The sequence below is a fragment of the Cynoglossus semilaevis genome, chromosome 8, assembly GCF_000523025.1.
Source record: "Cynoglossus semilaevis isolate Cse_v1.0 chromosome 8, Cse_v1.0, whole genome shotgun sequence".
NCBI lineage: Eukaryota > Metazoa > Chordata > Actinopteri > Pleuronectiformes > Cynoglossidae > Cynoglossus > Cynoglossus semilaevis.
Genome location: NC_024314.1, coordinates 17,683,495 through 17,709,954, shown reverse-complemented (window position 1 = coordinate 17,709,954; position 26,460 = coordinate 17,683,495). Strand labels below are relative to the sequence as shown.

At 40.5% G+C, this 26,460-nt stretch overlaps 1 protein-coding gene across 6 annotated transcripts in view; it reads right to left on the bottom strand.

Moving 5' to 3' along the window:
* Nucleotides 1-26,460, bottom strand: part of syt1a (synaptotagmin Ia) — a 124,173-nt gene that overhangs the window by 56,321 nt on the left and 41,392 nt on the right. For 3 of the 6 annotated variants that reach the window (XM_008315374.3, XM_008315375.3, XM_017034380.2), the window contains 2 exons: nucleotides 19,457-19,509; nucleotides 10,285-10,355 (listed from right to left, as the gene is read on the bottom strand). The gene's annotated coding sequence lies outside the window, so the exon portion shown is untranslated. Of the gene's footprint in view, nucleotides 1-10,284; nucleotides 10,356-10,482; nucleotides 10,502-17,739; nucleotides 18,301-19,456; nucleotides 19,510-26,460 lie in introns of those variants that run through there. The other 3 variants (XM_008315377.3, XM_017034378.2, XM_017034379.2) reach the window with 3 other exon arrangements.

Here is a 26,460-nt window from a genome sequence, read left to right as displayed (position 1 = left end):
AATTCGATGACTGAAAGCGACTTAAAATAATTGTGTAACCACTAAGAATGTACAGTAAAATAGACTACAAGAACAACCTCTGTTTCCAATTGGATGAAAAGATCTGTCGGTAATTGAACAGATTTCATTCAATTAAAAGAAAATACAAGCAGCTGCAGCAGCAGCGTGGCTACAGTAAGTGAGGCTTCCAGCAGTGTAGGATATCATTAAATCGAAATAACATGTTTTAGTTTTAACTGCTCAAATAAATATGAGAAAACCAGCCACAAAATCAAGGAAATGTTTTCATGCATACAAAGTAAATAAGCAGGAGAGGAGACAACATTCTGAGTTTTGTGGAATTTAAAAGAAATTGAAAAAGTTATTCAGAAAATAAAGCATGTTGCAGAACAATCCAGATCTCTCCAGTCCAACGCAAAGTTTTGGTTTTAAGTAGTGAACATAAAAAGAAGTTGGATGAAGGTTAATCTGATGTCACCATGAGTGTGTGAAGGGCTTTTTCTTAATGAAGGATGAATTATACGAGGGACGTAGGGAGGACGAGAGCGCAGGTGGAGCACAGGTGGACTTTGGAGTCCTCCAGGAAGACAGACACAGAGCTGTGAGGAGGAGATAAATGAAGCTGGACGGTGTCTCGGTCTCAGCAGGAGACGAGAGGAGAACCATCTGTGAGCTCCTGCTGCAGTCGCCTAATCTTATCAAACTGACTCTTTGTCCAAGTGGGAAAAAAAAGTCTCTGCGATTTCTGCTTCAACTCCCTTTCTCTGTTGTCTTTCTCTAGCTTCTGCCACACAATTAGCTTTTGTTTAAATAATATGCAAATGTCATAACGAGAAAAGCCTTTAAAAAGTCCTGGGTTTGTCAGCAAGAGCCTAAAAAATGTTTTTTTATTTTATTTTAAATATGTAATAAAAAAAGTAAACGGTGTGAGAGCCACTTTAAACATTTTTTAACAGATTTTTTCTCATCCTTTTTTCCTGCATTGTTCTGAATTTTGAATATTTCGCTGCGATAAGATTCATTTTTTAATTATTCCTGCTATAAATTCAAATCCAGATGAAAGAAGACCAAATAATTTTTTTTAATTTAATCAAATTTTTAAAAGAAGCTGATGATACCAAACAGTTCACCATCTACTGAGGTGACAAAGACCTGGACACACGTGATGCTTCATTAACTGAGGAGAATTTTGGTCAAAATTAATCTATTCTTTCCTGGTATGAAGAAAGTCCAGGACATCCATCCCTCCAGTGTCACGCTCCACCGTGTGGTAAAGCAAAGCAATACAGCATCAACCCTAGACCTGACCCGGCTGCACCACAGCGCTGCCATCAGGCTGCAAAGATTTCGTTCACAAAACACAAACGAGGCTGTGTTTATAAAAAAGAAAACGGACTGGGCTCATTCATGTTCTGTGAGCGCAGACCTGTTAGGAGACAATGTTAGGATATTTACTGCCGGGTCTGAAAGAAAACAGATGCAGTGATCAATACACACAGAGGAGGTTTGTAAAAGAGAGAGAGAGACTCCAGCATTAAATGACCTGACGAGGAAGGTCCTTGAAGAAGGTCCTTGAGCAGCATCACAGACATTAGAAGAGTCTGAAGCTCATAACAGTGATTCACTGCAGGGAGACATTACGGAAGCTCCATCATCTGTTTTCTTTCTTTCTTTTTTTTTTTCCAATCGTAGGCGTTTGATGGTGAGCAGTTTTTGCTGCCATTTTGAGCAAAGTCTCGTTTGTAGAGAGCAGATGATGAGTACATGTGTACGAGGGGCTCAGGCGCACACACACACACACACACACACACACACACTGCTCTCCGGGGCTAGAATCCCCCGCTCAGTGCCAGTCAAGCTTACTGGAGCGTGATAGAGCCAGGATTGATTGATTGACGGACTAAAAAAAGAAAAGGTAGGTGGGCTCAGACACGCTCAAAAGAAAGAGAAAACCCAAGGTTAGACACTGTCAGGGATCTACTCTGTTCATACAGGGGAGGGCGCTGAGGAGGGGGTCGTCTGGGGGGTAAATTCAGTTCACTAAAAGCTCGGAAAAAAACAAGTTCCCTGCTCTTTACCCAGACGGAGAAAAACACAGAAAGAATAATGGCGCTGACACCCAGTCTTGTTTCCAATTACAAAAGCTGTTGTAAACACTGATCTCCAGCGTTGGTTTTCCTTGTCAGCGTTGAAAATATAATCATGTTTTCCCTGTTGTTGACTAAATGTACACAGATTTTAAGATGGTTTCCACAGTTTTGAATGAATATACTGTCAGGCTGTGAAGTGAGATCAGAGCAGTGGTCCCTGAACATATTCTGCAGCGCCCCCTACCACTGAGCCTCACCATGTGAAGTATTGACAGCTTTTGCTTTAAATCTACACTCAACGTTATCGAAAAGAAAATGCAAACAAAAGTAAGTAAAATAAAAATATAGGGTACGGAGGGGTTTACGATGTCCATGACCTACGACCTTTTGTGGTAACGTTGCCCTCTTACATGAATTTATTAAGAAAGACGTTCGGTGTTAAAACAAATTTGTCAAAGGAACTAGTTGGCAAGTGTAGCAGACAAATGCATCGTCATGCAGCACTTGATGATGATGGACGTGTTTACATTGGACTGTGCTACATTCCCTTTCTTATGTTTGCGTTTTTCTTAACTCTTTGCCCTTCATTATGGCTCCCAAGTGTAAATCAGACTCTTCTGATGTGTGACTCAAGTACTTATGTGCAGTATGGAAGTTCCGACCTACGTTGGACTGTTGGAACGCAACTCTGATGTAACGTGAAGACCACACCTTCACCACCTCTGTGCCCTCCACTGTGGGAACCAAATGGACTGCACTTACAATAATGATGCTTTACCCCATTGAAATCTGCCTGTGTTGTCACCCGCTGTAGTGTGTAAGGCATACGTTGATGTTGAACAGTTTCAGCTGTGTAGGAAGTGATGTTTATTAAAATGTTGCCAAACGGGGCACATATGGTGGCAACAGTGAATTAGTGAATGTCAGAATCAAGCTCCCATAATCCTGCAGTTTGTTCATCTCAGTCAACGGTATGGTCTCTCTATGCATCCTGGGTAATTTGTTTCTCCGAGGGTATTATGGTATCAGGAGCTGAAGAGGTTATTTATACCAACAATTATGGCATCAACAGAGGAGGAGGCTGCGCCGGTGGGAGGTGATGGGGTTTGAAGAGAAGAGAAACGACTCCATTTACACTGTGTAATAGGATCATACACTTCGAATGCAACACGTGCTGCTGTGACGCAGTGACCTGGTTAACGTGAGCCTCCGGTGTTTGAAGAAGGTAGGAAACACTAAAATGATAAGGAGACACTGTTTCACACTGCGGTGTTAATTCTGACTCAGTCTAAGACTAAGTTTGAATGAACTTTGAACGAACAGTTTGAATTTTTAAGCTAGTTTTAGTCGATTGTATGTTGACGGGATGAACGAGGCTGAAGACATGAAGCCACCGCTGCTGTGTTTAGTGTGTCGGACAGCATGCAGAGTGTAATTACACTGCTTTTGTTTTGGATGGAAGCTGTGGTAGTGCATAGATTTGTCCATTTGAGGCCGAGCTCCTGTTTATTTCTCAGATTAGTGCAAATCTGTGCAGACAGAAGAGCTTTTGTTTTTAAATGCAGTGTTTTAAGGCATTACGTTTAAGTTTTGTCGGTACATTAGGATCAGCGTTGAAACGGAAAACACAAATTTTAACATTTAATGCAATTACTTTGAATCAACTTTCTATGTACGTCAGGGTGGATACAAAATAACTGCACTGCCAGAAAATTCACAACACAAACCACAGCCATTACTCACAGACTTACTCACATGGACGGCAGAGATTACAGTATGAGCTTGAACGTAACAATTCACAAACTGTTCTAAGACGTATAAGGATTTCGTACAAATGCCTGTTTTTAGTAACGATATGCCCCCGAACGCAGCTTAGCAAAACGGAATTAAAAAACTCTGGTCACGATTTTTTTTCAATAGATAAAACTGACGATGGATGAATAATGCATGATCTCAGTGTGCCGCCATTAATCACAGTAATCTCACACAGTGCTATATCTCCTCGCAGCACGCACACACATGCAAACACACACACACACACACACACACTCCATCAATCTCTGCTGCCTTAAGTGCAGGTGATATGAAGTCAGACTCAGGTAGAGCAGCTCAGGAGATGAAGAACTGAGAAAGAAAGAAAGTGAAAGGTGAATTTATTTATATTCAGTTTTTCCTGCATAATCTCAACATTTCACTCTCAGCTCTGGCCTCACTTCATCCCAGCTTTTCTGGAATCAATCACCAAGCATCGGGAGAACGTGAGAGACCTGGTGAAAATAGCAGGGATCTGATTTCTTTTCACCCGTTTTCTTTTTTTCAACCTAACTGATACAGGTAGAAACGTGACTTCGTATTTATACTGAAACCCTGCACGAGGACCAAGGCTTTTACGTTTGCAGTGTTGCACTGGTACAGGTGTAAATATCAGACATTTGCTCATAAACACAGGCTTCTTTTGAATCTTCCTAAAAGGTGAGACAACTCTAACAGGATCTTTTCTCCCACTGGTTGATGGTTGAGCTGATAACCTACCCCTGAGTGGACGTCAGAGATCAGTGATTATCCTGCATTTAACTGCAGCTCGCTCTCCTTCAGAACATGTCGGTGCTGCAGAGGACACGGTTTGGAAGAAAATGCCTGATAAACTCTGGTTTTCTTCTTTCTGTGGCAGTTTTTTCTAACGATTGATCTTCCAATTACTCTAAACCAGGCCTGACTGACCAAATGACTTCAATAACAAATGACCTCCGACCCCTTCAAGGTAAACTATGAAAAAAACCCAAATGTGTTTAATATCTAATGTAACGCCTGACACTGTGACATCTGTGACTTCAAGACTGAGCTCAAGGACAAGAGGAGGAGTTGGGGGGGGGCGGTGTGTGGGGATGGTACACCAGTGGCACCTGGTGGCTGATGGATTCAAACCTGCGACAATTTGGACAAAAGTCCGCTTCCTTAACCACCAGGCCACTGTGATGGAGTTTTTAGTAACACTAATAAAACTGGCTCAGATTGTGAAAAACAGTAAAGTAACTTACCCAGAGGAAAAGACAAGGACAATGTCCTGTTGAGATGGACGGCACTGTTATTGTACGTATGTGTTGTTACCTCATTCATTTGATCACTCACACGTCCATGGTAACCAGCCTTGTCTTCTGTTTCTCCTACCTTATCATTATTCTGTGGCTGCTGCACTCAAACACGAAAAAACTAACAGGCACGACAGAGACGCCTGAGTAGACAGAAGAATGACCGCACCTTTGTTTTATGGACGTTGACAGTTGGCAAGGAAGAGGAGCGAGGCGGGAGTCTGAACGCTTGGATGGCTCTCAGCTCACGACAGGCTGCAGCCAAACAAACGAACGCAAACGCGTTCGCCTCTTTTCCGGAACGTGTCGTTAAAATCACCAGTGGAAAATCTTCAACTCGTGGCTTCTCAATTATGACAATTCAAACATATACCAACGACCCGGTCAGTGATTAGCTGCTTAATTAAAAGGTTGTTATGAAGCTTGGCAGAGAGAGACAGAGAGAGAGAGAGAGATTAATGTATGAATAGAGGGGGAGAAAGAGAGGGAGTTGAAGTGGTGGGTAGTGGCCTCCAGTTGAGACAGAAGCCTCAGGGGGAAAACTTGAAACTTTGATTGTGTCTATCGTGGTACATGAGCAGAAGGAGCGTGAGGAGTCGGAATCGCGGCACGGCAACAAATTGATGTCATGCAGACTCTGTATTTGCAAATTGGAGTGGACACACACACACGCACAGACACATGATTATAACGGATGAGGACAAGTGGCTCTTGGCTCTGACTTAGTTCAAAGATCAGAGCAAGGACAAAAGAAACCACTCCTCACAGCCTCTCACTGACTCCATCAAACTACTAATTGTCAAAAGAACCTAAATAATTCATTAAAACATCCCAGTGCTTCAAGTGTCCGGGTCCGACCACAATGAATCTGAATCAAACAGCTGTGGTTAAACACATTATACAGTATAAACCGTGCATTAAAATCAATCAAATAGATCCACAGGTCCGTAGCTGAGGCGAACACCACATTTATTATTCTCAGAGCTAGTGTGAGAAGCCAAGAGTTTCTTTTCTAAGAAGGACTCAGTTCAAGCTCGGAGTCAGGACTCTGGCCCTTTATGATGTTTCTAAATGAAACGTCTGTAACAAACAAACGAAAGCTACAGACAAAACAGTCTGTCAGCTCAGATCTACGTCTTGTGCTGGGCATGAGCGCAGTTTCTCCAGTGACTCGTGACCTAAACATGGGTGTAGTAGCAGCCAAATTTAAGTTTTTGATTTATTTTTTAAGGAATCATTTGACACTGACAGAAGGACCCAGTTACTGGCAGTATTTAAACTACACAATGACAGTGCTGCCATCAACTGCCCAAGAAGATGAAGTAGGATAATAGTGTTGGCTCAGACGTGACGACTGTTTAGTCTAAGCAATAAATATCTGAAAAATATTTTTAGAACAATAAATAACAAACACGTGAGCATCAAACTTATGTCTCTCATGATATTCCTCCTGTGATTTAATGCAATCTAACATTGTATGAAGACGAATTCATGAGTCCAGTAACGTTCATTTTAATGTTGATTCTATTGTATTCAGTCAACAGATAAAGAACCAGAAGACCTGAACAACAGGGAAGCACATAATGATTCAGAGTGTCCCTGACCAATGAGTGTCCCTGACCAGAGTGTCCCTGACCTGCACAGGTGGGATTTAGCGCATCAGTGAACTGCATGGAATGTGGCAGAGCATTAACTGTACTAACCTAGTTCTGCTCTAAGCTCTGCAGGTTCAGCTGTCACTTACTGTTACTATTCAGAAATGGTAAACACTTTTACTACGACTATGGTCTGTCCACCCTCGGTCCTGCTGCTCCTCAGCCCTGGGAGTAACACTGTCCATGGTCCTGAACCAGAGTTGCCCAGCCTCTATCTCTGTCCATGGTCCTGAACCAGAGTTGCCCAGCCTCTATCTCTGTCCATGGTCCTGAACCAGAGTTGCCCAGCCTCTATCTCTGTCCATGGTCCTGAACCAGAGTTGCCCAGCCTCTATCTCTGTCCATGGTCCTGAACCAGAGTTGCCCAGCCTCTATCTCTGTCCGTGGTCCTGAACCAGAGATGCCCAGCCACTGTTTGTTTTAGAGCTTTTCACTTGTGACAACAACGACTGTGGAAATAGACGCCGTTGATCAACGTATTTCAGGATAAATATTTTCAAAAGAATCATTCCAGTTTTCACACTGGACTCAAAACTATTTGGACAAAATCATTTCCATTCGTGGACTTTTCAGACCAAATATATTCTGAATGAGAATATAGGCCTAGTGTTCCACTCTCGTGAGAGGCCAACCCTTTTCCACCCTGTCTTTCTTTTTTTTTTTTTTCCACCCTCCGGAGTGGAAGTGCCAGCCAATCAGAGAAGAGATGACAATGAGTCACGGATAGTGAGGAGCGAACTGCAATCAGTGGACCGAAAGGAGCTGCTTGCTCTGGGCAGCAAAGCTGTAACATTCACAGAGGGAGTGATCTGGTCAAAGCCCTTGTGCAAAGTGACAGCCACACACAGGAAACCACAGAGGACGTCAGAGAATAAACCTCGCCAAATCTGCAGAACTGTCGTTGAAAACCATACATCATTTATCCTCTCCTACACACCTTTGTCTCCTAGTCTGTGTTTTGATGAATTAAGGAGACAAGTCATTACTCACAAAGCTGAGCAGCCTGTTACAGCTCAGAAAACACCCACTGTGATGCTGCAAGGTTACGTGAAGGTCAGTGGATTGCCTGGCTCCAGGCTGTGACTGAGCTCCACGATGTTACAGTGAAGATCATGTCAGTGGAGACATAAACAAAAACCCGCCATATGGATCACTGCCAGAGATGTTCACTAACGATTGATGCAGCAGGGCCTTCACAGCGGAACACACACACACACACACAAATGTCACATGACATGACACAGGTTCAATAAAATGTCTTCCAAGAAAAAGGGTGGTATTGAAAAAACTTCAGTCTCCAAGTGAGTCCAGACTTTTCAGCCAAATCAAACTCTGACAATGGCATGAATGGGTTCAGGTCCACTGCAGGGCTTTTCAATCCATTTTCCCAAGAAACCAAAGTGACACAGTAGAGTAGAATAGAGGATTTAGTGGAGTCGTAGAGGAAAAGAGGATTTAGGAGGTAGTGGAGGAAACAGTACTCCAAACTGGAGGTAAAATCCATGTCATTTGTTTTTCTTTTTGCCTTTCAAAAAGCCTATATGAACTTTGCTGAATTGTCTTTCTTGTCATTGTTCATGTATAAGGACAATGAGTTCAGAGACAGTGTCCACTTGAGGCCCCCGTCGTCCCCTCCAACCTTTTCATGTTTTCAAACAAAGGTGGAGGTATATAAACATGTACAAATGTTATTACGTGAGCAGAAGCTCCACTCAGCCTTTGTTTGCCCTACTGTACATCAGCCTACACACACACACACACACACACACACAGAGAGAGAGAGAGAGAGAGAGAGAGAGAGTGACTGGTTAATTTCACTTGGATCAGGGATAATGGGGATGGAGAGGAAGAGATAAGGCTTGACAAAGAGGAAATGACAAACAGCAGCAAAAGGCAGAGGCAGTGATTCGATTACAGTATACCTTCTCATTAAATAAGGGAGAAGGCGAGGCTCCAAGTAAGGATGACACAGTACTGTATTATTGATAAATCAGATAAATACAGATGAGTTTTTTCGCTCTCTGTTTCCACCTTCCTGATCCCAGTGCTCAGCAGTGAGTGAGGAGCTAAACAAAGTACGGAGGAAAATGTATACAAACAGTAGGTCATGTAAATATAAATATATATATATATATATAAAATATTACCTGATCTGAAAGATTTGAAGATATGCTGCTGCTTCATAGAGTATAACAGGTGTCTCCAACCCCAGGTCCGTGGACCGGTACCAGACCCTTGGTCATTTGGTACCAACAAGCAGTAAAATATTTAATAATTTACTTCATTTAAAGGCGATATGGTTATTTCTATTTACTTTTTTCATTTAAAGATAATCTGGAAATATTTGAAAACAATTCACCTTTTAGACTCTGATACAAACAAAGTCTAAAATATGCTTTATTTTGAAGATGTACTGATTTAAAGCCAATAATGTGTTTCAAAAATATGGTCCACTAATCTCAACTGTCCTTTCACATACACACTAAAAATATCCAGAACCCAACAGTCTCGTCTGGCTGATCGTACTTGTTCATTGACGATTGTTTCATCTTAACAGAACATTGTTAAGATACCAATGTTCTCCTATTGGCTAAGACTGGACAACTAGCTCTATGACAACACGATCCTGACTCCACCCTAAAACCCATACCTAGTGCAGACATGCACCACATGGCTGACATTTGGCATTGAGTGAACCAACAAAATGGTACACAGGCAGTTGAGAGTGCAATAAAAAACAGTATTTAGTTTAAAAAAAAAGATCATGCATCACAAAGAAGACAAAGTGAGATTATGCACACAATGTTCTTCTAGATTTCTAGATGCAGAAGAAATGAGAAGCAACTGTAAGGATGTAGAGCTAGGTTTAAGGCTTAACCTCTTGAAACCAGTGACACGGTGCAGAATTTTTTTTCTTATTTTTTTCCCTTATTTTTGACAAAACCAGAAACTGACAGGTTATTTTCTACACATACTCCTAACCTAGGTTTTCTAGTGCCGTACCATTCGACAAAAACAAGAAAAGTGCTGAGATAAATACACTTACTTATCATTTTCAAATTCCACTTACTCCTTATGATTTTTTTTTATCATTTAAGTAAAAGTCTTTTGATGTAAATCTGACAGTTCCTGACTGATCTGTTATTCTATCAAAGAGCAAACTCTGCTCCTCCTCTCTCTCCTTCTCTTACTTCTTCCTACTTTTCTCACGACCTCACTCCTCCAATCACAAACACAGTAAACAGTGTCCTGGGAGTTACACACCCACATACACACGTGCACGTTCACTCACACACACACAAGCGTGCACACATCAGAAGGCATTGTGTTCCCTCCATTTCAAGGAGACACCACTTGTATCATTTTCAAAGCAGCAACACAAACAAGAGTCGTCCGTCCGCTCGTCTGCTGCAGCCGCACTAACGGCTTCCTCTTCACACATTCTCTTACCTGGCAGCACGCTGGCTTCCCGGGTTCCTCTTCACAGTCCAAGGAAAAACACGGCTCTCGAGAAGTTGTGCCTTGAGTGGAGGAGCAGGATGTGGCAAAGATGGAGACGAGGAGAGGAGTGGGGGGGGGGAAGAAAGAAAATCAGACTCCTTTTCTTCACACGACGGCTCGAACACAGAGACAACAGCTCCAGCCTACCAGCAGATCACTGTTTGTTCCTCTCTTCCTCTCTTTCTGTGTTCGTGAAACTCGCCTCCCCTCTCTTCCCGCCCACCTACTCCAACTCCCTCCCCCATCTCTCTCTCTCTCCCTCTCTTTCTCTCTCTCTCTCTCTGCCTCACCATCTCTTCTTCTCATTTTTACAACCGTAAACACACATCCTCTCCATCTCTCAGCTAACTATTTTCCAACATTTTTTCCACCCACTCACACCTTCTGCTCAATGAAAACAAATAGAATTTGTTGCCTTTACAACCGTAACACACAAACTTATAATTGGTCTGTTTGTTTATTTTGGTTATTATATAAAAAAACCACCATATTCAGAGGAGTTGGTGCGTTTCCTGAACAGAAAGTAAATAAATAAAAAATACAAGACTCAATCACTTTAAACTGAAGGGTTAAGAATGCAGAGGTTTTCAGGCTTTAGTAGGTGAGCAGAGATGGTGTGGATCTAGTGTGGAAGAACAGAAAAACACTATGTTCTCTTTCCGTGGAAAAAAGAAAAACAGTTTTCCTGCAGTAACAAACAATAAAAAAAAAACAGCATCTAAAAGGTGATATAATTTGTGTAAAATCTTTTACACCTGGTTTACACTTTACTTGGAAAATCTATGAATCTGTCCATTTATCTGCCTGTCCATCTACACATGTCTTACTTTCTGTCAGTCTATTGATCTATTTCTATATCTGTCCTTCTGTGTCCAGCAGCCACTGGTTTCACCCCCCCCGACCCCCCACCTCCCACCTCACCCTGTCCCTGCCTGAGGCCCAGCCACTTTCTAGAGATGCTCCTCACGTTCCTGTCCTTCTTCCGACAGCTATTGTCAAAGGCATTCCCAGAGTGAGCGTATGCTAATGCTCCGCCTCTAGGAGCTGCTTGACACCCCCCTCCACCCCCCACCCCCCCAGCCTCCTTCTGGACTCTGAGCCTCTGACCAGATGCGTCACTCCGCTCTACTATAAAAAGGGGCAGCAGATGCAGGAGCAGAGGGCCGTTAGCAGAAACGAAAATCTTGTCACAAATGAGCATTTGAATGGATGTAATGAGTCCAACGGCACCTCCACTAATGGAGGGGGCCGTGTCTGATATTTGCCTTAATGGAGGTGACATTTGGCCCACTTAGGTCTGAAGCCAGGCTAAACTCTCAACCACCATAAGTACCTGTTTTTAGTGACACACAGTTTTCAATTGCTATCACAGCAGTGTGTAAACTGTAGAACGTTTATGTTGACGGTCAGGAAACCTCGGCCACAGCATCAGACAACAGTGAGTGAAGAACCATCCTAAAATATACTACAGCTATTCACCAGATTTGATTGAGGTCTAAGGTGTGTTAATCTATGCAGATGATGCCGTGCTGCTTTACTGTCAGTGAAGACTTTACTCAGGGGCTGATCATGTCACGTTCTGCTGGTATCAACTCTGTTTCCTTTTAAAATCCTTCTAGCATAAAATGGTGAAGATAAAAAAAAGTGCTTGTTAATTTTCAGACAGGTCTACTAAAGACTTTGCAACATTCACTTTGAAAAAAAAATTACTGACAGTAATATGGATTTAATCAACGTTGAAATAAAAAAAATACTGTGATTTACCTATAACTAAAATTTATGTTGATCATAAATGTTGGATTTTTTCCTTTTCATCGGTCTGTTTAAATGTCAAATCCCATTGTTAAAACGGCAGTAGAGATTTGTTTTTCCAGAGTTGTGATTAAACTTAAACTCTCTACTTTGCTAGAAACTAAAACATAAACCTCACAGTTTTGAATAATGATGAGCTAAATTCAGCTAAAATACAGACACAGTTTTGTCTGTTACTTCAACTGCTTTAGTGATTATTAGTTGTGCTGCTCCCTGCTGGTTTGTTTGTCCTCTCTGCCACTACAGAACCTCTCATGATTCTATCTATGGGTCATCGTGGAGTTTAATCAATGCTCCACAAGAAATGCTTGAGTTTACCGTCGAAGTGTTTATTTTTGTTTGTTTTGTCTCAGAATTATTGAGATGTGTGAATGCACACAGTTGACACAAGTTTTTTTTTTTTTAAGCATTTCATTAAACACATATGGCTTTCTTGCCCAGGTGCCAGAGTAAAAAAAAAAAAATAAAGAAACAAAAAAATCTTGGTCCTGTTGATAACACACACACGTGCCTCAAAGCTTACTCTATATGAGTAAACAGAACTACAGTGTATAGAAGGACATGGATCGAGCAGACAGGCAGAGTGTGTGTTAATGATTACCAACTAACAGCATGGACTCACTCTGTTGTCCATTACGTTTACTGACTCTGTGTGTTTTGCTCCTGTTGTGCGTCTGTGAGCGAACGATCAATGTGATGTGGCCCTGTCGGTGCAGATTCGATGTCCAGCGGTGTTATGGTCTGACCCTAATGAACGAGAACATGTAGTGCATGCATGCTGAGCCGGTTGAGCGGAGGATCTCTGTTGTTTTCCCCGATGCAGTCAGATCCCAGCGGTGCAGAGACCATCTGCTCTCACAGCCAGGAGCTGGAAATTGTACACTTCTGAGCTTATCTCACTTACCAACAAAAGCTGGTTGAAAAATAATGGTTGAACCCAAACTATTTCTCTGAGAAAAAGAGCAAAGACTCTCTCAGGAGATGTATGCTGCTCTATAGGGGAAAATACAGGCAGCTGTTAGAAAAACAACGACTGAGCGGAGATTCTCTGGACCGAGATGCTCATCCTCTGTGGACGTCGCTCAACTTACGTAAAACTGCCTGTCTGTGAGCGCCTGAACACCAGACTGACTTTAAATAATAAAGAAAATCTATTTCTACCTTGAAACCCACACTTGCATAGACTAAAAAAACAAAGTTAGGTCTGAAGGAAAAATTACACAGTACACAACTTACTGCACGTAAAGGTCAAAAATGGTGTTATCTACCATTACACTTTTTATATATACATCTATATACTATACTTTATTATCTATTGTTGTCAACTGAGCACTTGTGTCCTTCTTTTTATCAAATTCCCACAATGCTCGGCGTGTGGGACCTGAGTGGTCTCATTCACATTTCTATGCAGTTAGACATTGTCCAGTGCAAGTACTTGTCTGACCACAAGCAGCATGTACTTAATAGCTTAAAGCCCCCATGAAAAAAGGAATACATATAAATAACAATGTGAATGGTGGAAATTTGTGTTAAAAAATGATGAGGGAAAACATTCTGCCTGAATATTTACATTAAATAAGACTTGTGTGGTTCAGGGTTTCTTTTCCCTTAAATCTATATTTGAGGGCTTGTTGCAACATTATAAGATGAACAAGGTGATTATAAAAAAAATATATTAAAAATAACAACATAACATATGACCCCACAACATGATCCAGAAAAAGATCGCCCATCTCTGTGGACTGGTTAACTCTAACTCTGCTCCTTCACACATTTCCAGTTGAATCGCTTCGACCCACCCACAGCGTCCAGCTCTAATTTTCTCTGAGAGAGAACCATGTCCTTCCAGATGAAGGGAAGCAACCCTAATAACAGCTGATGCTCTCATTAAGTCTCTCTCTCTCACACTCTCTCTCTCTCTTTTTCTTTCACTTTACCACAGGCAGGAAGCTGCCACAAATCATTCACAGCTTTATCACTGGATAAGTGGCTGTTTAAATATGGAGCTATTGGCAGAAGATTTTTCAAAGCACACAGGTGCTCTTTTCAGCAGCAGCAGCAGCAGCAGCAGCAGCAGCAGCAGCTGGCCTGCCACCCTCGCGTATAAGCGTCAGATACTGTAAAGTACACAAACCCACGCCCGCACACATGCACGCTCACATACAGTGTACACTGTACGATGCTAAACTCTGCACACCTGCTCAGGTCAGAAACACTTGACGCTGCCACTGATGTTTGGCTCAGTTGTGATGTCACAGCAGCAGCAAAGGAGCCACCTTCTATCTGAAAACGTCTCCATGTCATCGCCACTGAATCATTAAATGGCTTCACATCAGTAAAAGACTTGTTTTTTTTAAGTATATTATTATTATCATCAGCATACAGTATGCTTTACACATTACAGTAGATCAAACGTGCCATTGGTCACTCTACTGTGAAATTATCAGATTGCCATTTTTTTTTCTTCATTTCATCGTTTATATTATTCACAAATATGAAGCAGCATACAGGGAAAAAGTTTTTTTTTTTTGTCATTTCTATGTATGTTGATTAATCACTGTCATCAAGTGATCATGACTGTGATTAATCCACAGCTGCGATCTGAAAGCGCAAGCCATACAAATGCTTTAACTTAGTGGTAAAAACATGCAGAAGCTTAATGACATCTAAACATCTGAACTATCTCCTCTCTTCCTTTAATGACCTGCTGTTGTCAGAGGTCAAACACACCAGTGATGATGAGGGCATCCATAAGCAGAGATGAATCAGCCTTTTGACCTTTACTGCTCTTGAAACACACACATAGATACAGATATAGATAGAGTGACGATATTAAGGAAGTTTTACCAGGAATTCATGGACTTACTGGAAAAAAGAAACTCAAAGAACATTGTTTTTTCAGAGAAGATAAAGCGTGGTTGTTTATTTAATGTGTCTTGGAGGGCCTGGTGTGGGCAGGATGGAGGAGTCAGCACTTGTTTTTAAGAGTGCCCAAGGCAGAACCGCTCAGAAGTGGGATTAACTGGGATTTGGAGCCCAGTAATTACCCATTTCTGTGAACAGCCTGGTAATTTAATTACCTCGGTGACCTTGGTCACTGCGCCCAGACACAGGGACGTGAAGGTCAGCAAGAGTGAATCTGTAAATGTTTGTTTTTAACCAGTGTCAACCATTGATATTAACAGACAAGGCAGGTGACGGCAGGGTGGAGATCATTTTTCTTAATGTTGAAGAAGAACACTGTGGCCACTGATTGGTTTGTTGTGTGCTTACAAAAAGTGTTTGCTACAACTTCAGACAGCATTCAATGGTAAAAGTAACATTTTAGGATGATAAAATATGGTCATAAGAAAAGTCCTGATCAACCATCTAAAACTAGATTTTGATTCTTTCAATATGTCTTTTTTTAATGTGTGAGTCCATTTACAGAAGAGACGGACAGACTGTTTTCTTGATATCAAGGGACTCAAATCAGATGTCAGTTTTAGTCACAGTTTCTTTCTTTCTCTCTCAGGTGAATCTGAAGCATGAAATCACATGTGGTTACACTAATGACACTTTTAGACTCAAAATAATGGATCCTTCTTTTTTTTTATTAAAATGCAAATAATACTGAGTCACCAAAGGTTTAGCAAATTCATTTAGCTTAAAAAGGAGAAATTCATTTTTAAATCAAATTTAATAAATAAGCTAAAATAAACTTTTTGAGAAGACTGGCAAATTTCATGGGCATAATATTATAGTGTGAACGACATTTTTCAAATAAATTGGATTTTAAAGCTTGGGGTTTTTTTTTTAGTTATAGCTTCAAGACGGAAAGTAAATAAGTGGTACAGGAAGACAGAGAAGAGCTGCATCAGCCGCAGCAACAGCCAGAATAGCTGCAATACTTCATTAAGTTTCATCTGAATGTTTACTTAAACCACCGTACAACAATAATGTAGCCTGAATTACTTTGGTTTATATATATAAAAAAAAGATTGATTAAAAAATACTTCAACATTGGGTCTGTCTGAAACTCAAGTTTCTTGGTTGAAACTAAAAACCACCAGAGTAGTTCACACCAGACAAAAACTAAAAACATCTTTGAGGTGGCAGCCTGGACACATTCCACTGGTCGTATTGCAAAAGAATTTCATTTAAAAAATTCATTTCAAACATTTACAGATTTTCATTTTAGTGACTGTCTAGGGGGAAGTGAGCCTGTTTTATCATTTGCTCTACACAACAGCACACAGCATGGCATCCAAACTGCTAATTATTGGTAAAATTGAGCATCTGTCCAGCACATGTCGGGGTTTTTGTGAGCAGTTATTCATGTCATCTACTGTCATCTACTAAGACTATTTATTTCTCCCAGTCATCAAAACTCAGCTCATATCAGGTGCCATCACAGCTTCCACCTCCTCCTGGAACATGGAAATAACATGAACAGCTGATGTCAGATACCGTCTACAGCACCTGCTGCTTCTGATGCTATCAAACTGGCAGAATGAGGCCGCCTCATGGAACCATAATTACAACAAGAGATCCTAATCTCCACCATGAGACTGAGAACACTACAGTTTCCTGGACACGTAGCCTCAGTTAAGTCGAGTCCCCCCGCCCCCCCGTCCCCCCGTCCTCCTCACCTGTCAGTGAACCCATGTTCTATATTTTAGTCCACAAAGTCACCTTCACACTGCCCTCCGTGGTCCTGCATTACTCCAGGTGCTGGAGTGTAACTGAACTCATCCCAACACCTCCACACACTTTCTGAACCAGTTCACGGGAAAAAACAAAAATGATTTCAATATGAAAATGTGTCTGACAGACAATCTGGAAAATTATGCTTCCATCCTAACAAGATGAAAGAGAGGCAGTCATGCTGAAATAACACAATCAAGCACAAATTACAACAATCAATTTTGTTTGGAGAAAAAATCGGAAATGGATAAAAACCAGAAAACAAATTCAATTAATATTCAAATAATGTTTTTTTTTTTTTCAGACATGTTTAATCTCCAATTTAGTGGGAAAAAAAGCCCAAAAATTCAATGTGTTATTTGTTATCAGGTAAAATGTGTTAACGTTAAAAAAATGTTTTAAAAATTAATTGAGTGCAATGAGCTCTTTGGACATGTACGAGTGTAAACTGTCAATCTGGTCATTTATTATCACTAAGGAGTCCAATCAGGAAGGGTTGTCATATCAGTTTGTACAAATCCGTCTCCCATACAGTTGACTAGTAGTTCTGGTGCTATATTTATAGCCAAAACAATTCAACAGATTACAGTTATTTTAGCATTACTAGTCTGAAGTACCTCTATAAAAATGTCTTGTCTTGTATTGTATTGTATTTCACCTACAGTCGGTCTTAAGTACAACTACCTAAAATAAAATTCTGCAGAATACAAAAAAAGGACCTTGAACATGGACAGAATTGTGACTTCAGAGCTGTAGTGATCACTGCTCTTCAGTTTCACTGGCTACTGTAATAAACTGCACCTTCCAAGTCAGTTATACTGCAACACAGCCTCAATAAAAACCAGGTGAACTGCACTATTTAAACAAGAATATTGAAGAGACCAGAAGAAGGAAGTAGAAACGTACTCTCCCCCTGTTCATTTCAGCTTCAGGGGTCCTGGATTTTTTCCCCCTCCTCCTCTCTCTCGGTACTCTGTCTCTCCCCAAAACAGCACTGCCACTTTGGATATGTCACGGGCAATAAGGATGAAAAATTGGACCGCTCGTTGGACCCTCGTTTTGGAAAGCCGGTCTTGGTCGTCTGCCTTCACAGGCCTGGAAGGCGGCGAGCTCCACGCTCACGACACAAAATAGGATTTAACAAAACCAGAATCGCTCAAAATGCCTGGGTAAATAGCCAGTGAACCCTGCCTAAAGCAGTGTGGCTGTTTAAACACAGACTTCAACGTGGGAGAGAAAGGACAAAGTCTGACAGCGGGGACGGCTGGAGGTGTTTGAATTCATGATGAAATACAAATGACACCGGCAGGTCCTGACAGCGCTCATACATCAGTGTCAGCCCGGATCATGTTACAAATACTGTTTGTGCTCAACGGACGCTGATCTCCTTTTGTGCTCCTTAACTGTGGCTGAATCTCCTTTTTTTCAACTCCATAATCAGGTAATAGTCACTTTTAAAAGCAAGCTAAAAAAAATTAAAAAAAGCAAAATAGGACAGGCAGAGATAAACATATTAAAACTATAGAAAATGCCTTTGTCATTGAACCAAGTCTGAAGAAGACATGAATCACACATGAACTCAGCTACTTCACTGCTCTCTCATTAATATTTATGCCCAGGCTCACTGTATGTGCAGTTGTGAGAAACCAAAGTCAATGGTAGTTAGTATTCAGTGGGAGATTCCCAGAGTGAGACATGATTTATTTTTCATTTTTTTCCTGGTGATAATGTGACCCATACAATGACAAGTGGGTGTAATGTAAACTTTGCTTGTGATATTTCTGCCCCCTGAGATAAGGTGAGTAAAAAAAGAAAAATCAATAAGGACTAATTCAACCTCTGTGCACTGACTGAGTGATCTGCTGCTGGAGAGAGGACGTCAACAAAAAACTGTAAAAATACAGAAACAAAGAAATGAAATCAGCTCCAGGTTTTGATCATCAGGGCATGTAAATACTGGAGGCCTCTGTAAATTATTTTTCCATGGCCCAAAGTCCCAAAGGGATAATGAAGTCTTGACTATAATTTTCTATTTATATTTCCACATCGTCATCTAACTACACTGTGGGTTGTTGCGGAGAACACTCTAATAAAATCTGCTTTAATTAAAACCTCTAAATATGCATCTGCACAACTTCAGTAATTCCTTATGCTGTCGACTTTTTATTTGAGCAGGAAAGGTCAGGACGTGTCATTTACCAGCATCAGAAGAAAAGATTATAACAGCACAAAAGAAGCTTGCACCATTTTAATGACTGTATTGTCACAGTGAGAGGTGCTCTGCAGTGATGAGGCCACTGCAAAAAGAGTCAAATCTCAGAGGAATACACAGCTAACCTGCAGAGGGAGGCAGCTACGTTTAATGTTTACTTTTACTTTGAGGTTCTTTTAAATATAAATGACCAATAAACCCATTTACTCTCATTAGGTTGAATAACTCTAAAATAATCCACTGTAAGAAACCAAGGAAGAAAGAAAGGCTTTTAGAAATTCATTCAAGATAATAATAAAAAAAAACAACAACTGGAATTTAAAGAAGGAGTGTCCAGGAAGCTCTATCCTGACAGGGTCAAAGAGAAACAGATGTTCCATGTTTTGATTTGAGGAGTGGAGGGAGACTCACCCTGAGGTCAACAGTGACTTGGTGCAGTGTTGCTCAACAGCTGATGGTCAGGTCTAAAGGAGAAAGGGAAAAAGAAAAGACTTAGTTTGTACGAATGAATGAACAGAGGAATCTGTCATGTGTCAGTTCTCGCTCTGTGCTCGGTGGCTGTAGCCACACACAAATGTCACCCAGTGGAGCTGAACAGCCCGGCAAATCTAACCAGCTGTTCAAAACGTCACCGCTAAGTCGCACTTTGACAGATGCCTGGAAGATAGTTCTGCTTGTTGAAATATTTCTTGTGTGTGAACAAGCGTCCAAAAACAGCTGACAGTGGAGAGGTTTACTGCTCGGAACAATGTACAGATTAAAACCTCTGTGACAAAAGGAAAGAAGGGAAATATTCTTTTATCAGGATTATACAGAATTACATAGATTGCAGAGAGTTTTAATCATATTTAGAGCATTTAAAATGCCAAGTTTACAATGACCTGAATTCTCGTTCTTTTCTGGAGAGTATTTTCCCAGAATATATTACAGCTGTATGACAGATAATGTATTACATCAAACACTACAGTAATTCCATTGTTCCAATTGTTTTTAAAAATATTTTCAACACTGTATGACAGAGAATGTATTACATCAAATACTACAGTAATTTCACTGTTCCAATTGTTTTTAAAAATATTTTCTTCCTGTACTTTCATTCATTAACCCATGTTACCTTCTCACCCTCATTTGTTCCACCACTTTACGTAAGCAAAGTCATATTTTGTGCCTAATTTTTATAGGTTGTCTAATAAATTTCATCGTTGTTATTAAACATATAACTTCGTTTCTTTTTTCTTTTTTTTACTTTTTTCCGATAAACGTAAGCTGTTAGGTGGGTACGCGATCGGCCTAACTGCTTTCACACCCTTCCTGTTCCGTCCTCACATCTAAATGTCATACAACAGGCTGTGGCAGTGGAAAATGTCCCCATACACTCATTTGGCGTAAATCTGCGACGTGTCCTCATCTGAAATGCCCTGCTAAATATTCATGCATAACAAATAGAAGGATGGGAACAGAGTGAGCATGTCATTGTCATATCTGTGCAGTTATTTGGCGTTGTGACTTTCAGCAGCCATCTGCACATGTTCTTTTGTGAGGCTTCACAGAGCAGAGCCCAGCGTTTCCAACTGTGTTGTCACATTTCGCTCCTCCAGTCCGTCTGCTCTTCACACCGAGCCACTTTAAATCACACAGCACCTAAATCCTGGTCGTGGTGCATCTCCCAAATATTGATTTGTTTGGAGACATCTGACCTCCACACTACCTGTGTCCTCGAGAGTGTGGGAGTCTTACTGACACTGTTCCATCTCTCATTCAGAGGCCGGTTATTTACTAATTAGGGAACAATTAATCGTATTCATGATAAAAAGCAAAACAGAAGAGGATAAAGTAAATACTTTTTTGTGTAACGGTGGGAGGGAACTTTTTCAGTGTGAGGCAGAATAATTCTTTCAGGTCGGTTTTCTGAAGTTCGCACATTCCATTTTGGTCCAATATGAAGTTCCTACAATTAGTAACCATATGTGCAGTTTTCACCAGTTCCTACAAACGTATCTAATGTTGGCACAGCTTACTTTACTAAGTCTCAAAGCTGGAAAAAAAAACATTCATTTTTATTTTCAAACAAGTCTCAGTTCTGGTAGATAACTGGTTCTCATTGGTTCAGTTTCTTAGAATGCCTAGACTATTGGGGGCAAAGCTCGGAACATGTCATTCTCTGTCTTCATTAAGCTCATCCAGATCCTGTTTAAATTTCAGCACCATCTCTGTGTTGAACAGCAGTTTTTTTTCATGCAGTTTAATTTTAATTTGAAGCATATGCCCAATGGTAGTGCATACTTTAGGTTTCAGTGTTAAACCAAAGACACTTCATCGTTTTATTACCACATCAAACTGAAGTGATATAAATAATTGCATCTGAACCCGTAAATCAACCCTCGTCATTCCTAGCCGTACTTCTCTCTTCTGTTAAGTCGGCCCTGGTTTATAACATCCTCTATAATCATGAAGGACAACCATGGTCATATCTCTCCTACTGACCTTTCACTGTACAGTACCTGGAACCACAATAACCGTTCCATTACAGCAGCTATTTTCTATTATCTTCCTCCCCTAAGTCACACTAAGCATTGAATATTGTTTGGAGTCTGTGTTTAGAAAATGGACCCCAGCTTGATGTCGGACGATTTCTGATTGCTGCAGTCATGCCACCATATCCCATTCCCCACTTTTATATCCCAACCCAACTGTCAGCAATGACATTTATTTCTCTCAAAGCACCAGGGCTGTGCTGAATGTAACGTACGAGAGCGCCATCTCTATGCCCAAAGCCCGGTGCAAGAGCTTACGTAAAGACGCGATGAGGCGGCAGGGACCCAATCTTTGGATCTAAAAAAAAGGGGAACGAGGGGTGGGGGGTGGATGATGCTCGGTGGGAGAGATATTACCACTATAATCTACAGTGGGGGGGTGCGCTGTAGAGCAGCCTGACCTTGAAGAGTTTAACCTGCCAATCAAAAGGCAGTTTCTCCTCCCTGACAGGCAGTCAGGCAGAAAGCACAGTCCCAGATATGTCAGCTGGGTCTGGATGTATCAGTGATGTAGAGACACTGAGGGAATACTAGCATCGCTTTCTGCAACACAGAGGAGTGGAACAAAACACTTTGTAATGTGCTTTGTTTGTGGATTTATTCAGCAATATTTACCAGTGTTATTCTATACAGCAGCACCTAGTTTGTTGGCAGTGGCCGCAGCGTTTTTACGGTGGCAGTAGCAGACGTAATTACAGCAACAGAGACTAATGAAAACACCAAATGCTACACTTTGCTGAACTGTTCTGTAGAGCATACTGAAAGAGAGCTCCTGTCTAACTGTGGAAATTAAATATAAATAATAAGGCTGACGAAACTGGAATACAACAATCAGAATAAAAAAAGTAAACATTTCTATATGCTGTATTTCACAACACACCGTTCTACAAGTAATCATCTAGATCCAAAGTACTGACTAAAATCTTGACATTTTCCCATTTCAATAAATCCATCATTTGAATTAGACCTCAATAAAAACAGGTGACAAACATATCTATCTACCTGCTTTTGTCATATACAGTAACTCTTATTTATACCGATTAATTGTGGATATTTATGATCACAGTTTATTACGATCAGGAGTCATCATGGTTGAATGTGATTATTATTCATCTGAAGTACAGTTGTTTAATTTTTTGGGCGTGTGAGAGAAGCGACATGAAAGGTGAGTACTAATTAGTTAAGAATTAGTTTAAGCCTCAGTGACTACTCTGAGCTATACTAAACTACATTAAAAATATATTAAATAATAATTAGAGCTGGTCTATATTTCCCAAATACAAACGCTTTTATTTGTTGTAGTGAAATTTAAAAATATTTTCCATCATATGTGTTACTCAGGAAGTTCAACATATATATTTAACTGAACTCTACAACTTCCAGAGTTGCTACTTTAGCTGAATCAGGTGTGTAAAACCAGATCCGCTTTTATAAAAAGTTTTAATGATCTGTAGATAATTGTTCCTTTCTCACTTGGATGTTTTGCGGCAGCAGCTGAAATAACTGAACTTAGCAAGGCAGTGAGACGGTGTGAAGTAAAACGTCTGGCACTGGTATGATTTCATTACACACTACATGCTGTCACTCCGTTTCTGCACGATGTCAAAAAAAGGTGTTGTTCTGCTGTTGGATATCACACGCTGCATTCAACGCTGCACTTGATTTGCTGGAAAACGTTAATAATAAAGAGATCGACCCAGGACAAATATAAAGAATGAATGGGAAACGATATATAATCCAGTGAAGCTCTGACTTGGACCTGGTTCCTTTTATCCACTTCCTGCCAGCTTTCCAGTTTAAATCCTGCAGTTTCACTTTTATCTATTCTTCTGTTACACGCGTGCCAAAAGCTGCAGGGCCATATATAATATCTACCAGCATGGGCCTTTATCCCCGTGGCAGCAGATCGCCGTGTGCAGATACTGCACTCTGACCAAACAAAAATACCTTGATGAGCTGAGGCAGACTTGTTTACTCCCTGTGTCAAGGTACTTTAGGGGTGACTCATTCAGAAAAGGAATAAGAAAAAGAAGGAGAAGAAACTTCAGAAATGAGGTCCAAGTCTTTGGTGTCTCCTTTCAAACAGGCTGCTAGTTTAAAGTCAGTGGATGTTGTGGAGGTGCAGGAGATTTGTCTGCAAAAAAAAAACCCTTTTTAAGATTTATATTTGAAATTATTCCAGCTGCAAAAAATGCAGGTATCATCTACAGTTACAGCAAAGTTTGTTAAAAAATATCAACTGTTTTGTTTAGTTTTCCTTCAATTGGTCTGACCAAACCATGTGAGCATTAGGGCATAATTACTTAAAAAAAATCAAGGAGGAAACAGAGGAAGAAACGCGTAGCTGTGCAAGCTAATAATTTATGTTTTATTGTGTCCCCACTACACTCCTACAAACAAACATCAGTTCAGGTCATGTTTGATCATAATGACCGTGGACATGCTGTTTGTCTGGTCTGTAAATGTAACAGTGATGACACAGAGAGAAGGAACAGTCGCCATTTCAGCCTAGGCTCCATCTTGACCAAGGATGGCTGATTCCTATCTGCTTCTCTCTTATTTCCTCACACTGATGTATCTATTTACTGGAGGCTCTCATGGCGACTTGTGGCAGGAAGACTGTTAGTCATACAGTACACATGCCTGAAGGAGCACACAGCAGCCGGAGGCCTTCACATGGATGGATTATATGTACGAGCAGGAGAGGCAGGAAGGTCACTAAATATAAGGAGATTGGATCTGGATACAGAAATCTCTTATAAAAATGTACTAGACAGCCATTTCCCCCAGTGCACAGATTCACAAGAACAAAGAGGAGGCATCAAAAAATAAAGATAAAATGAATGAAAATGAATCCCCTTCAGGTTGTTGTAGGTTTCACACCAACTCTAATGCACAACACCCTCCGTCTCTTCATCATATATATTTCTGTCAAAGTAGAATCCTCCTAGTAAATAAATGTAAACCCATCCGCTCAACACGTTCCTGGAGTTCACGTCTACTGCTACATTATCCATTTCCATCCCCTCGTTCACTTTGTTGTTCCGTGCCCCCTTGTCTTCCTTTCTTTTTCACTGGTTTTCTGCAGCCCCTCCTTCCCCCTATTTAAAGATCTGTTCTTGACAATTGCAAAATGATCAGATCATCATCACACAAAGAGAAAACATTAAAAAATCAATTGATTTTCCCTTGTCACATTTAAACCTGCAAGTTTTTTTTTCATCAATGTCACGTGACGCAAACAATGCAGACTACATGGATTTGATTGATTTGATAGATTTATATTATTTTTACTAATTTGATATTGACACATGTCCGTCCCAAACATACATTATCCAACTCTATAACCCTGGAACACATTTTTTTTTTTTTCAAATCGTTTGTGTTACTGAATGCTTTGTAGCGTTGAGTATTTTCATGTATCAACAGCGAGGAAGGAATTCCTCACCTTGCACACAGCCTCTGAATAACCTTGCCGTCTCCACTCATTAGTGCCACAACACACTGTGTGTCAAGATGACAAAGTGACGTGTGACGGCTCGGGGATTCTCTCAGGTGGATTGTGGCAGAATGTAAATCATCCACGGCCTCAGCTGCTGATCTCTCTGTAGGACTGAAGTGTATAAACAACAGCCAGGTTTATGTAACACCAAACTAAACTAGGCCAAAGAGTATGAGGGGAGCACGGTATGCAGCTGAGTGACTGCACGAGTGGATATTAAGGTAGAATGAATGAGCAATTCCATTTGCTGATTGGTTAACTTGCCATCAATCACTTCCATCTCTAAAAGGACAGTGATGGATTTTATGAAGCAGAGCATCATTAGAGCATCTCAGCCACTGTTTAATGTTACATCCACAACGTATCTATGAAACATGTGGAAAAAAGGAACGCAAGGAAAAGCATATTATAATGTTAGCATTTTTGTTTCTAGTGGAGGTTAAATGTCCTTGGGCCACAAACCACTTTAAATGATCATCAATCCTTGTCATGCAAAAAAAAAAAACATGACAGCTTGTGGTGAAACTGATTAAAACAAACTGCAGCCGATTGATGTGCATGTGCAGAAAGAGTCTACAGGTAGATTCCCCATGAATCCATTTTCTTGTTCATAGAACTATGAATTACAATGACAACTAAAACACTATTCTGTTCTAAGAGGAGAAAACCAAAAAGATTCTTCAGGAGAAATTTAGTACAATATGAAAACAGTTAAGGTTTCAAATCAAATTTCAAGCACAGTCAGAAAAGCAATAGACTGTGGACGAGGTTTTAGGTTATCATTTATAAAAAAAATATAATATCACATGAATTATAATTAATTTTAGAAATCCTACAATGACAGAAAATAATTCGTTTTTGTGTGTGGCTTAGCAGTATGTGCACTCCTGTGACTAAAAATATATATAAATAGGCATTCAGTTACTCAGTGACGTACATCGGATGCATTATGGACATTATTTTTATAGACTGTAGTTAAAAACACTGAAAAACAGACCACAGCAAAGTCATATCTCATAAAAACATCTGCCCGTTTTTAAAAGCCTGGGAAAACACAAGTACAATTTTCTCTCAGGCTGATACTTTATGTGAAAAACTAAAGGTTTAAGCTTTGTCTTTGTGACAAAGTGCTGAAGAAAGTATGTCCTCTAAATGTTTCAGAGATGCCCTTCTTCCACCTTTGGCCTCTGTAAAAGTTCACTTCATCCACTATTTCTACTCACAAAAATAAGTCAATGATGGGCGGTTGTACAAAACTATCGCCCTGGTTGGTTAAAGGCTTCTCACTCTTTCAATTTCAGGGCCAATGTATCAATAGAGGTTCATTGACTTCACCATTGTTGCTCTGCCTTTGAGGAGGCAACTTACTGCAAGTTGAT